General features: G+C 35.4%; 2 protein-coding genes across 3 annotated transcripts in view; both read left to right on the top strand.

Moving 5' to 3' along the window:
* LOC137235367 (nuclear factor 1 B-type-like) overlaps positions 1-14,656 on the top strand; it is a 957,540-nt gene that overhangs the window by 151,802 nt on the left and 791,082 nt on the right. The gene's annotated exons all lie outside the window — the stretch shown is intronic.
* LOC137234591 (mitochondrial uncoupling protein 4-like) overlaps positions 1-14,656 on the top strand; it is a 119,341-nt gene that overhangs the window by 89,843 nt on the left and 14,842 nt on the right. Inside the window, exon 3 of one of the 2 annotated variants that reach the window (XM_067758052.1) lies at positions 8,229-9,175. The exons of the other annotated variant lie outside the window; for it this stretch is intronic. The gene's annotated coding sequence lies outside the window, so the exon portion shown is untranslated. Of the gene's footprint in view, positions 1-8,228; positions 9,176-14,656 lie in introns of those variants that run through there. 2 annotated transcript variants of the gene reach the window in all.

Raw genomic sequence — 14,656 nt, 5'->3', positions numbered from 1 at the left:
AGTTCAGTTATTTCGGCTAAAAATTCGTTGTTGGACAGGTTAGAAGAAATAGGTACAATATTCTGATCAGATATGGTCCATAATACATGCGGGAGATTAAAGTCACCCAGGACTATCATCGAATCAATGGGCTTCATCAATGAATTAACAATTTTGAGCAGGGAAATATGATCCATATACACCGAAGGATCAGAAGATGGTGGGATATAGCAGGCCGCGATATAGACACAACCCATTCCGAGATTGATTCTAATGCATTTGAATTCTGTAGAATCAATAATGGGTAAATTAACCTCAGCTGAAGGTACAGAAGAATGTACCGCAAGCAAAACTTCACCTCCAATTCTGTTCAAGCGGTCATTTCTGTATATTTGGTAATCATGGCAAAGAATCTCTGAGTTAAATACATGAGGTTTTAGCCAAGTTTCAGTTAAATCGATAATGTTGTAATTGCAGTTAAACGATTTCAAATACAATTCAGTTAGTTTAGTGTTTAAACCTCTAACATTTTGATAAAACAAATTCAGGACCGATTTAACATTCAGTTTTTTGATGCAATATTGTTATGTGGAAGTGTAGCAAGATTTGAAATATTAGTATTACGCCTACGCTCGAATTCCCGCACAAAAGCACCGGGCGGCCAAAAAGAATTATTTAATATAGTATCAAAATGTTGTGCGGATACATCAATCCTAAAAGACGAAATATCCCTAGGATATTTAAAATTGAATTTTCGAACTGTCACGTTTTCAAATTTAAGCTTAGCGATGATGTACGACTTTAGGTCCTCTTCTGTGGTGTCTTTATCAAATCTTGACACAAAAACAGATTTTTTAATAGGGACAACAATAAGATTGTTAGACGGCGGTTCGGATTCCGTAGAAGGGTTTTGTGGATCTTGATTATCTTTTGCAGAATATTTTTTAGGTTTTGTTAAAGAAACCTTGGATGAAGATGGCTGAGCTGGTAAGGGACTTGAAGATGCCAGATTTATTAATTCGATAGTTGGGGGTGCTGTAACTACGGTTGGAGGAACTTCAGCAACGGCATTGAGTGTCGGAGCACTAGAGGAGGCATTACAATTTCTATGTTGGTTTACGTTAGTTAAGTCATCCGGATATTTGAGAACCCATCACCAGCCTGTTTGAAAACTTTGAAAAGATCAATCTCAGTTGGTCTACATTTCAAACAGGCCCAACGAACTCCCTTATCACTATCGTTGAGAGCGTCAACCACTCTTGCTGACAAACCGGCACATTTCATATGGGCGAGCCCATCGCAAAGCCAGCATGACACGAAGGGATGGGAATCACTTTTTATCAAGCAGTTCGCATATAGGCAAGACATTTTAATAAAAATTAAGAGACAGAAAAAAGAAATAAATAAAATAGTGAGAGTAAGTTGATTAATTGAAAAATAGCACAGCGGGTTATATAGAAAAAATAAAAAAACAGTTTGGATGCACTGTATGAGCAGTTTGAGATGCACTGTGATAACACTGAACAAACCGCGCAAACAGCTGTGACACTAAGAAAGAGAAATGAAGTGTGCGCGCAAAATCAAAAATAAAAACAATTACAAAAAATACTGATTTATCGACCTTTTCTTCTTAACTTTCCAGTTTGCTGGCTCGAGGTCTATGTTTTTCTTGCAAAAACTCATAAAACACAAGTTTTTCGTTCTGCCAATATATTTCGAATTACCGTCGGTAATCGTCTTCAGGACAAACTAATAACAATATAAAGCATTAATATAATAAATAATTATCCCTACAACAAATTTATTCATATATGTACATACATTTATTTACACGTTTGTACTGCTTAACGTGGAGTATCATACTAACTCTTTTTTGATAACAAAAATCTGTACGCCTGTGCTACGTTCTCTACATCAGATTTGTAATTTAATCTCTTGTCTGTCGGTGTGTTGATTATGTGCAGCATTTCTAATGTGAATCTCTTCTTGTATTGTTTTTCTTGTTGGAGCACAGAAGCTTCATCAAAGTTTGGTGAGTGTTCATTGCTTGCACAGTGGGCCATTAAGGCCGTTTTATGGTTCTGTGTTTGTTTACAATATTTAAAATCAGATTTATGTTGTGCTAATCTGCTTTTTAATTTTGATTTTGTAGTTCCTACATAAAACTGATGCCCATCAACAGCAACAACACAATGCAATGCAGAAAACACTCGGCAAATCAATTGTATGTAAATAAGTGGGTGTATATGCAAATTAATGAAAAATTAGTTTTTATATTAAATATTTAACTAAAACAACTGAAATTAATTGAATTTCTTTAATTAGCACACTCAATGAATTCACTTCACTACTTATGTCAACAATAAAACTATCTTTAACAATAATAAACAATTTGTTTATCAAAAAAGACAAGAGCACAGATACAAAACAAACTATACAGCTTGAGCGATACGAACGTCAGCCCATGGAAAATTCCTATGAATAGTTTTTACAGCTTACCCATTTGAACCTTGTCTTAGTTTTTAACATTCATTCAATTTGTAATCGCGATCAAGAGAAGAAGCTAAAATAAAATTAGTAGTGAAGCAAAATTGTTCGCCCATTTATTTTTTGTCGCCAACCAATTGTAGAAAAAGCTCTACAATTCTCCAGATATTTTTGTATAATTAATTAAAAAAAAAATATATACTAAGCTATTAAATCATAACATTTTTTTAAATGTTAAAAATATTAACCTAAATAAAGTATTTTAGTAAATATTTTAGAATAACGAGTTTTACAATAAAAAGTTATAAATATAACAAAATATCTAACATTTTATTAAAATTCGTTTTAGAGGTATGGTTCCTTCGGCAAAGTTTCTTATTTTGATCCCTAGAATACGACTTTCACAGAGCAATGAGCGATTTTTAAATCGACCCGCCATAATATATATATATATTAAAGCGCTATATAAAATTGCATTAAAATACTAGTCGCGCTCGTTTCCATCTTAGGATAGAAAAATGTTAGCGTAGACAATTTTCAAGCAACCAGATTGTTGAGGAAGTTATTGACTTAACACAATATTCGACCAGGCATACAAGAAATGCCGGCAATCCAGGACTTGAAATTTATAAGGAAAAATTAATTGAATATTTACTGCAGTAGGCAAATTTAAAATTGATAACAAGGTTCTTAAGATCAAATAATTGCACTTAACCAAAGAAGTTGTGCTAATGACAAATTCCGGTATAAAAATAAAAAACAAAAATTCTTCATAAAAGTCATGACGATTCTGTCTTGGTGGCCGCCGCAGAAGTCGTATGACAAATAAGATCAAAGAAATTGCTGGAAAATATGAAAATATCGAAATTATGAAAAGATCATTTAAAGATAAGAAACATTTTTGCATCCACTGTACCTTCCGTCTAATCAATTAACTGAACTACTAATATTATAAATTACCTTGCTCTTCCACCAACTACAGCTACTAAATTTTCCGAATAATTAGCTATACATTTTTTTATTGGTTCTAAATTTAATACGACCCAAATGAAATAAAATAGCAATGAAAATATTCGTTTAATAGAAACAGTAAAGACCCGCGCTGTTAGTTCTGCTTACTCCAAGCTGGAAAAAGAAGCGGTAAAGATGGGTTTGATGGTGAATGAGGACAAAACGAAGTACCTGCTGTCATCGAGCAAAGAGTCAGCGCATATGCGCCTTGGCAACCACGCTACTGTTGGCAGCCATAATTTCGAAATAGTAAAAGACTTCGTTTATTTGGGAACCAGCATCAACATTAGCAACAACATCAGCACTGAAATCCAGCGAAGAATCAATCTTGCCAATAAATGCTACTTTGGACTAGGTAGGCAATTGAAAAGTAAAGTCCTCTCTCGGCGAACGAAAATCATACTCTACAAGTCACTTATCGTACCCGTCCTGCTATATGGGGCAGAAGCATGGACCATGACAACAGCAGATGAAGCGGCTTTGGGAGTGTTCGAGAGAAAAGTTCTTCGAAAGATTTATGGACCTCTACGCGTTGGCGATGGCGAGTACCGAAGAAGATTTAATGATGAGCTGTACGAGCTATACGCAGACATCAACATAGTCCAGCGAATTAAAACGCAGCGGCTGCGCTGGCTAGGCCATGTTATGCGAATGAAAGATGATGCTCCGGCCAGGAAAGTGTTTCTATCGGAACCCGCCTATGGAAGCAGAGGTAGAGGGCGGCCCCCACTCCGTTGGAAGGACCAGGTGGAAAACGATTTAAACTCCCTTGGTGTGACCAATTGGCGCCGGTTGGCGGAGCGAAGGAGCGACTGGCGCGCCTTGTTGGACGGCCATAACCGTTTAGACGGTTAAGCGCCAATTAAGTAAGTAAGTAAGTAAGTAAAGAAATTTAATTATGATAAAATAGGTGCAGTAAGGAAATAAAATAGGAGACTTAGTGTTAGTTAGAGAAGAAGCAGCTCATAATTTTACATAATAGAAAAATATTTTTACTTTAACTCCGGTGGAATAGAATAGGAAATAGTAATAGGAAAATATTTCACTTCAACCCCCAGTAGAATAGGATATAGTAATAGGAAAATATCTTTTACATTTTACGCTAAATAGAGTTGAATAGTAGTAAAAAAATATTCTTACATCAAATCCCCCAATAGACAAGAAAATAGTAACAGGAAAATACCAATACAAAAAAAATCTACTATTAACACACAGAATTTAACAAAACCCAGTTTCAACCATAGTATTTCAATTTACTCATCAATAAAATCTAAACACATAAAGACAGAAAAATGCATAAATATGAAGTCATGTTGGCATCAAGTTACGGTTAGGTACCTCATGCCGGTTTTTAAGTGAGTCGACGCTCTTAAAGACCGGCTGTGCAAAAATAATTTAAAACTCTGATGTGTAAAACCAAATGTCAATAACACTTGATGCAAAACATTATTCATATATACAAGCACATACCATACAAATGTACATACATATATTATACTTCAAAACAACACACAAAAAACGTGCAAACAAAAGAACAATAAAAAAAAAATTTTGTCAACACAAAAAATCACACATGGCAAGCAAATGTAAACGGATATAAAAACAAGTAAACAACGCTTCACGCTCAATATCAAATTACCGCGAGACAAAAAATTACAATAGCAAACTAAAAAGCAAATAAAATTTAGTGAACTCCACATGGTCATTAAATCACTTTAAGAATCACGTACAACTATTCTCAAGTGTATGCCGTTCTTTTTAAAGGTGGATGAAGTGGTATTACCGCAATACAAGACATTTGTACTTATGTGCACACCAGAATAGGTCTAGCTTGAAATGCATAAGCAAATGAATTTCAAATTCAAACACACACAAATTACTCATAGCGACACAGTCATAGCGGCATAGATAAGTTACATTGAACCCAGCGGGGATCTATATCCATTTACAGTTGCTTCACCCATAAACATAACTGATTGACAGCGTCAGTTTGTCGGTGCGACTGACCAAACATTATTACATAGTTAAGTAATAAGAATATAGCACTGAAGAGGTATATAGAAATAGAATGTAGTTGATTTTAGCGTGTAAGTATTATACAAAAATATTGTAATAGTATAGGAAAATTCCTATAAAAAGGAAAGCATTTATTAATAAAGATCAATTGAATTTCAGCGCTGAACATTAGCGCTTCCAGTAATTCACGTTGCTTTTATTTCTCCATAAACCGTTTTTACATTTTACCTTCTTATATGGCGATCCTGTCATCATCATAAATCCTCTTTACAGAAGGTCATTGCCAAAAATTACCTTTGCTGGTGTTTGGCCCGTTGTCTCATGCACTGCCGAGCGGTAAGCCATCAAGAATTATGATATGTGTGTATTTCACTCCTTATGATACTTGTCTACTACTTTTCTTAAATGCTCCTCCAATGTTCTATTGAAACGTTCCACCATACCATCGGACGGAGGATGCAATTCAGTTGTCCGTGTTTTTCGAATGCCCAACTTCTTACACATTTCTTGGAACACAGCTGATTCAAAATTCTTGCCTTGGTCACAATGTAAATCCATTGGTACACCATACCTTGCAACCACTTCTTCTGCAGTTTCCGCTTCTTGGTTTGGGAGGTATACCCACTCTGGCCATTTACTGAAATAATCCAAAACCACCAGTAAGTATTTTTTTCCGCAGTTGCTAGTAGGAAATGGACCTGCGACATCCATGGCGATCCTTTCAAATGGGGCACCTGAAATATATTGCTTCATCTGGCCATGAACTCGTGTTTTGGGCCCTTTCGCTCTGTTGCAAACCTCGCAGTTGGCAATCCACTCGGTGACCGACTGACGGCAACCAGCCCAATAGAATCTCTGCTTAATTTTCTCAAGCGTCTTCGTGATTCCAAGATGACCTCCACTTGGACCATTATGCAGCTCGCTGAGCACGTCAGGAATCATCTTTCTGGGAACAACTATCAGTTTCTTCTTGCATTTGTCACCGACAGTTTGCTTATGAGAGCATTGAGGGCATTCGCTGGTTGACTTTGAAGCAGAACGGTAGTCAGTTCGTGGTACAATCAATTTCCTTAAAATTTTAATCATAATTTAATCTAAACCTTTTGTTAATTAAATAAACAAATACATGTATTACTTTTATAAACGTGGTGAGACTATTCATTTTAATCCATTTGGACATTCCTGACACATTGACCATCCTCACTCTCCCATACTCAATGAATGCAAATGGATATCAATTCTAAACTGTTTCACTGTACCCAATATGACTTCGCAATGGGACTCTCTGCTGACATCTCTTCTCTGTTTGGTCTTTCGTTTCATTCGAGCCCATGCATAACATGTGACAGATCTGTATCTTCTAGCTGACACTTTCTTAGTTGTTCCTTGTCCCATTCATCCGTACACGTTATAGTCATTAGCCGGACATCTATAATGTCTTCTTTAGGCTCGGCCTTTGAACAGTGCTTGCATTTCAAACTAAGACCATCTCCGACGCTAAAAGATGTTTTTCTTTGTCTTCCTCCTTCACCTCCACTTGCCAGTAGCCACTTTTCAAGTCCAGTGTGGAAAACCATTTCGTACCAGATAGCGAGTTCAGAGTGTCTTAAATTCTCGGCAATGGGCAGCTATCCTTCACTTAGTGTCACTAATATTCGCCACATTGCCCTTCACCTAAGACTGATCGTCCCGATCAGACCAATCTCTCGATCTAAACGCTGCCAGCCTTTCCAAATGAACCACTTTAATTTTGGTTCGTGGTTTGCCAGTGGTTTGTATGCGGTACACTACATCGTTGATCCGTTTTACAACTTTGTATGGGCCTTCCCAATTACACTGCAATTTCGGGGACAAACCTTTTTTTCGTTGTGGGTTGTATAACAGCACCACATCTCCTTCCTGAAAACCTTCCGAATTAATTGCTTTATCATATATGGCTTTCTCCTTTTCACTCATAATCTTTGATCGTTGCCTTACAAGACCGTGTATCTCTCTCAGCTCTTCTTCCAAGACACCAGTGGATTTCTTGACATTTCTCTCCGCATCGGCATCTATCCCAAACTTCAAATCAGCTGGCAGTCGAAGTGTGGTATTACCGCAATACAAGATATTTGTACTTATGTACATACCAGAATAGGTCTAGCATGAAATGCATAAGCAAATGAATTTCACTTTCAAACCCACACAAATTACTTATAGCGACACAGTCGTAGCGGCATAGCTAAGTTACATTGAACCCAGCGGGGATCCATATCCATTTACAGTTGCTTCACCCATAAACATAACTGATTGACAGCGTCAGTTTGTCGGTACGACTGACCAAACATTATTACATAGTTAGGTAATAAGAATATAGCATTGAATAGGTATATAGAAATAGAATGTAGTTATTTTTAGTGTGTAAGTATTGTACAAAAATATTGTAATAGTTTTGTAAGAAAAATTCTTATAAAAAGGAAAGCATTTAAAATCAATTGAATTTCATCGCTGAACATTAGCGCTTCCAGTAATTCACGTTGCTTTTATTTCTCCATAAACCGTTTTTACATTTTACCTTTTTACATGGCGATCCTGCCATCATCATAAATCCTTTTTACATGGCAATCCTGCCAGCTTGATCAGAAATTGGCAAAACTGCTAAAGATCTTGCTGGAGGAAAAGATCCTGACAGACTTGGCTAAAAATCTGAAAGGTCCTGCCAAGTTTAAAACTTAGAGAACATTTTTTTTTTTCAGATCATGCTGGATAAAAATCCTGCACAGAAGAAAGGGAGCAATAATTATATCGCGGGCTAGATCAACCCAACGTAATTTGGTATGACTAATAACAATAATATTTTAACGGACTTATGGCAAATACGAATAAACTCATGGTGGTTATCTGGATCAATTAGTTATGAACGTTTGTTTGAAGCAAAATAACGGAAGCTCAATAATAAATTAAACGCACAAATGGAATGGAATAATCATAACATCTGGCCGGACACTAAATAAATGCAGAGTAGCAAACCAGCAGGACATAATTGGCATAATACTGGCAACTAATATTATATGGCAAACCAACAGGACAAAATGGACAATACGACTGGCAGCGAATATTATGTATATTAAGTATATTTAAATTATTTAAAATTTTAGAATAAATTGAGCGGCCTTAGGGACGCTTACCCATTTGCAAAAATTTCATTTTTGCTTAGGCAATTTTTTTTTTAAATCATGAATTTTAATTAAAAATTAAAAGAATATTTCAAACTTACAATGTTAAAAGTTAATTAATTTGTTCAGCCAAAATGCAAAAAAACAATGGTTTGAAAAAAAGGAATTAATTAAAAATTAAATTTCAAAATTTAAGTTCGTAAATTAGAATTTTGTATACTAGAATAATTGAGTAACTTTAGAATGCCTAAAGATTTTTCAAAAATCCTCTCAAAAAGTGGGATGAAAATGACACTCTAGAAATAGAAAATAGAAACTTCATAAAAGAATTAGATTGGTTGGAAAAATTTTGGAAGACAATAGGTATGAGTAGGGAACCAACTATGGAAGATATAAAAAATCCTTCAACTAAAGAGGAAGAAATCATGAATATGATAAGGATGACTTTCCCCGATAGGGATCAATATTAAAATTATAATATCTATGAAAAAATTCTATTTACGAATAAACAAAAATGAAAAAAAATAGCCTAGGAATAAAGTTTTAGATATTTTTGTATAATTAGTTTAGAAAAAAAATATAATCATTAAAATTTTTTTTGAACTGTTAAAAATATTAACCTAAATAAAAATATTTTAAGGAATATTTTAGAATAACAATTTTTATAATACAAAAGTTTAAATAAAATGGAATGCATAGGATAAAAGAATAAAATCAAAAAATTTTTTTTAGTTCGTCACAAGTAGAAAATAATTGTAGGAAAATTTTAAAATGTCTTGGTGGACAAATATCGCTCAAGGCATCATGATAGCGATAGCCAGATACGAGTTTGGGAAGGAAAACTCGGAATCAACGGAAAATAGAGTCGTAAAATACGAACCACCAACAGAAATAGATACGAAAAACTCGCCAAACGTTCCAGATGTTGGTTAGCAGTTACAATTTGCGCATTCATGCTATTTATCGTCACAATTGCTATGATGCTCAAAAACTATATGAAAATCAAATATAGGCAGTTAAAAAATGCTCAAGCACGCATTTAGCATTCAAAACACTTTAAACCCCTTTTAAAACCAAACCCAAAGCTGAGGAAGAGCAACAAATAATTAAAAATAAACTTGTAAACAGTAACCCTCAAAATATCGCAAACGACATTAAAGGCAGCTTCATTAGACCTGCACAAATTTAATGGCAAATCAATAATTTGCATACTTCAAAGTAGTAATCTCCATGGAAGTTATCAAGATAACATCCTTGAAGGCTGTCAAAAGAAAAATATTTATAAAACAGCCCTGGTAAAATTTGCGTCAGTGGACATATGAAAAAAAAAATAATACAAAAATTTGACAACCAGCCAATAAAAACAACAAAACAAAAATTTATGAAGAAAAAGTCACAAAGAGAACCTATAAAATATATGTAAAGCGCTATATAAATTTGCAATAAAAGACTAGTCGCGCTCATTTCCATCCTAGGATAGAAAAATGGTAGCGTAGAAAATTTTCAAGCAACCAGATTGTTGAGGAAGTTATTGAATTAGGACAATATTCGACCAGGCATACAAGAAATGCCGGCAATCCAGGACTTGAAATTTATAAGGAAAAATTAATTGAATATTTACTGCAGTAGGCAAATTTAAAATTGATAACCAAGTTCTTATGCTCAAATAATTGCACTTAACCAAAGAAGTAGTGCAAGTGACAAATCCCAGTATAAAAACAAAAATTCTTCATAAAAGTCATGACGATTCTATCTTGGTGGCCGCCGCAGAAATCGCATGGCAATTAAAATCAAATAATTTGCTGGAAAAATAAGCAAAATAAATTAAAAGTTAGAATAATTTTTGCACCCACTGTACCTTTCTTCCACTAACCAGCTAAACTACTACTACAGCAAATATAAATTACCTCGCTCTTCCGCCAATTACAGCTAATAAATTTTCCGAATAATTCACTATAAAATTTTCTTTTATTGGTTCTAAGTTTAATGTAACCCTAATAAAATGAAATAGCAATAAAAAGCTGTTATTTGATAGAAATAATTAAAGAAATATATATAAGTATGAGGTGTTTCAGTTATAAAACCTCGCTTTTAGAGGGATCATAATTTTAGGAAAAATATTTTTTTTTTCACTTCAACCCCCAGTAAAATAGGAAATAGTAATAGGAAAATATCTTTTACGCTAAATAGAGTAAATAGTAGTAAAAAATATTCTTACATCAAATTCCCCCAATAGACTAGAAAATGGTAATAGGAAAATACCAATAAAAAAAAAATCTTCTAACTCACAGAATTTAACAAAACCCAGTTTCAACCATAGTATTCCAATTTACTCACCAATAAAATGTAAACACATAAAGAAAGAAAAATGCATAAATATGAGGCAATGTTGGCATTAAGTTACGGTTACCTCATGCCGGTTTTTAAGTGAGTCGACGCTCTTAAAAACCGGCTGTGCAAAAATAATTTAAAACTCTGATGTGTAAAACCAAATGTCAATAACACTTGATGCAAAACATTATTCATATATGCAAGCACATACCATACAAATGTACATATATATATTATACTTCAAAACAACAAAAAAAAAAAAAAAAACGTGCAAACAAAAGAACAATAAAAAAAATTTTTTGTCAACACAAAAAATCACACATGGCAAGCAAATGTAAACGGATATAAAAAGAATTAAACAACGCTTCACGCTCAATGTCAAATTACCGCAAGACAAAAAATTACAATAGGAAACTAAAAAGCAAATAAAATTTAGTGAACTCCACATGGTCATTAAATCACTTTAAGAATCACATACAACTGTTCTCAAGTGTATGCGATTCTTTTTAAAGGTGGATGAAGTGGTATTACCGCAATACAAGACATTTGTACTTATGTGCATACCAGAATAGGTCTAGCTTGAAATGCATAAGCAAATGAATTTCAAATTCAAACACACACAAATTACTCATAGCGACACAGTCATAGCGGCATAGCTAAGTTACATTGAACCCAGCGGGAATCCATATCCATTTACAGTTGATTCACCCATAAACATAACTGATTGACAGCGTCAGTTTGTCGGTGCGACTGACCAAACATTATTACAAAGTTAGGTATAAGAATTTAGCACTGAATAGGTATATAGAAATAGAATGTAGTTGTTTTAGTGTGTATGTATTATACAAAAATATTGTAATAGTATTGTAAGAAAAATTCCTATAAAAAGGAAAGCATTTATTAATAAAGATCAATTGAATTTCAGCGCTGAACATTAGCGCTTCCAGTAATTCACGTTGCTTTTATTTCTCCATAAACCGTTTTTACATTTTACCTTCTTACATGGCGATCCTGCCATCATCATAAATCCTTTTTACAGAAGGTCATTGCCAAAAATTACCTTTGCGGGTGTTTGCCCCGTTGTCTCATGCACTGCCGAGCGGTAAGCCATCAAGAATTATGATATGTGTGTAACCCACTCCTTATGGTAATTGTCTACTACTTTTCTTAAATGCTCCTCCAATGTTCTATTGAAACGTTCCACCATACCATCGGACGGAGGATGCAATGCAGTTGTCCGTGTTTTTCGATTGCCCAACTTCTTACACATTTCTTGGATCACAGCTGATTCAAAATTCCTGCCTTGGTCAGAATGTAACTCCATTGGTACACCATACCTTGCAACCAAATCGTTTGTAACCACTTCGGCTACGCTTCCCGCTTCTTGGTTTGGGATTGGGTATACCTCTGGCCATTTGCTCAAATAATCCATAACCACCAGTGCATATTTTTTTCCGCAGTTGCTAGTAGGAAATGGAACTGCGACATCCATAGCGATCCTTTCAAATGGCGCACCTGGGTTATATTGCTTGATCTGGCCATGACTTCGGGTTTTGGGCCCTTTCGCTCTGCTGCAAAACTCGCAGTTCGCAATCCAATAGAATCTCTGTTTAATCTCCCTGACCGTAGAGATATTTGTGAAAATGTTTAATGCACTCTACCAATGCCAACAGCTCTCTCCGTATAACGTAGTATACGTGGTTTTCCAATTGAACGGCTATAATATGCAACTACCTTCTTCTGTCCATCAACCAGTTGTGACAAAATGCCTCTTATAGCATATCCACTCGCATCTGTATCTGAATAAATGTTGCTCCTGGAATCGGATATGCCAACATTGGGGCAGTGCACAAACACTCCTTCAATGTTTGGAAAGCCACCTCTTGCTCCTTCTTCCATTCAAAAGCTTTATTTTTTCTTGTAAGCTCATGGAGGCTATGGGCTATGCTGGAAAAGTTTGGTACAAATCGGCGGTAATATGTGCTTAGCCCAAGGAAACTTTTCAATTCATGCAGGTTCATTGGTCTTGGCCAATCCTTTACTGCTTTTATCTTTTCATTCGTAGTACAGATGCCTTCTGTCGTTACCTTGTGAACCAAATAATTTACTTCCTTTTTAAACAACGAACACTTTTTGGGACTTAGTTTCAGACCAGCGCCAGCTATTCTCTGGAAAATTTCCTCTAAGTTTTTAAGATGTTCATCAAAGTTCTTGCACAATACGATGATGTCGTCCAGGTACACCAAGCATGTTTTCCAATGTAGTCCTTGCAATACCTGATCCACGAGTCTCTCGAAAGTAGCTGGTGCATTACATAGTCTAAGGAGCATTACTGTAAATTGCCAAAGACCATCTCCGACGCTGAAGGCTGTTTTCTCTTTGTGTTCATCCTCCACCTCCACTTGCCAGTAGCCACTTTTCAAGTCCAGTGTGGAAAACCATTTCGTACCAGAGAGCGAGTCCAGAGTGCCATCAATTATTGGCAATGGGTAGCTATCCTTTTTCGTGACGTCGCACAGTGTTTCGTGTAGAACAAAAAGAAAAGTGTAATGAGAAATGAAAGAAAACAAACAAAATAAAGGGATTTTTGCTTTTTTTTTATATTTTTGCTCATATATATTGAGTAATTGAAGTAAGAAGGCAGGAGTGGCCGTAAAATGCATTGATTAATTTGCAAAATTCTTGTTGAATATTAAGCTTCATATTTCTTTTAAGTGAACACTTTTATATAATTTTTTTGATGGATTCTAAGCTCGAAGGACACATATATGTCGTTGAACGAGTAGGACGTGTTTCGCTTTGCTCCGAGTTTTTTCACTTTTCGCTGTGTTTTCCTCGCAATAAATTACCACTTGTGCTATACAAACGTGCGCGTATTAATTTGTTTTAAATTTCTTAACATAATTGCTGTTCATTTTGTCCAATTGTGCCAACCATGACACCGATGCAACCACAACGGAGGAATCCAGCGCGTAAAGCAAATGCATCTCCTACAATACCATCGGCAACAACAAACAGCATGCAAGGGAAAATAGATAAGCTGAGAGTGTCAATTGTCGAAGAGCTGACTGCAATTATAAAAAACTCAGAGGAAAGAGCAATGCAAAGAATCAGCTAGTTAACAGGTGAGATAACCAACATGAAGCTATCAGTGAGTGCAATCGAAGCAAGATTAACTGCAATAGAGAGCTCTTTCTCCAATAATAATATCATGCGTAGTGAACTTGCTGAAGTTCGTAGTCAAATATTTGAGCTATAGAATAGCGCAGTCGCCACTGACGTCGTTATCAGTGGTATTCCCCAAACGAATGATGAGAATTTGTCTGAGATCTTTGGTAAGTTATGCAGAGTAGCGCAACATAAAACACCCCCGCTGCGTGATGTATTTAGAATACGGAGCAGTAAAGAAAAACAGCAAAACAATAAAAGCGCGCCAATTATAGTCAAGCTGTTCTCTTCCAACGACCGAACTAAGCTCTTAAAGTCAATTGTTGCTCTGTATAAATCCCGCCAGAGGCCTCTCACACTCGCCGATATTGACGTGCCAGGCTATGGAAATATTCACTTACATGAAAGCTTGCCTAAAGTGACACGCGAAGTAATGTCTTTTGCATCTGAGCTTCGGAGAAAGAAATTGATAACCTCAGCGTTCTCTATCAGAGGCAAGGTATACATAA

Source organism: Eurosta solidaginis, chromosome X, assembly GCF_040869045.1.
Source record: "Eurosta solidaginis isolate ZX-2024a chromosome X, ASM4086904v1, whole genome shotgun sequence".
Lineage (NCBI taxonomy): Eukaryota > Metazoa > Arthropoda > Insecta > Diptera > Tephritidae > Eurosta > Eurosta solidaginis.
The sequence above is the reverse complement of the archived record's forward strand: the minus strand, read 5'-3'. Positions and strand labels throughout refer to the sequence as shown.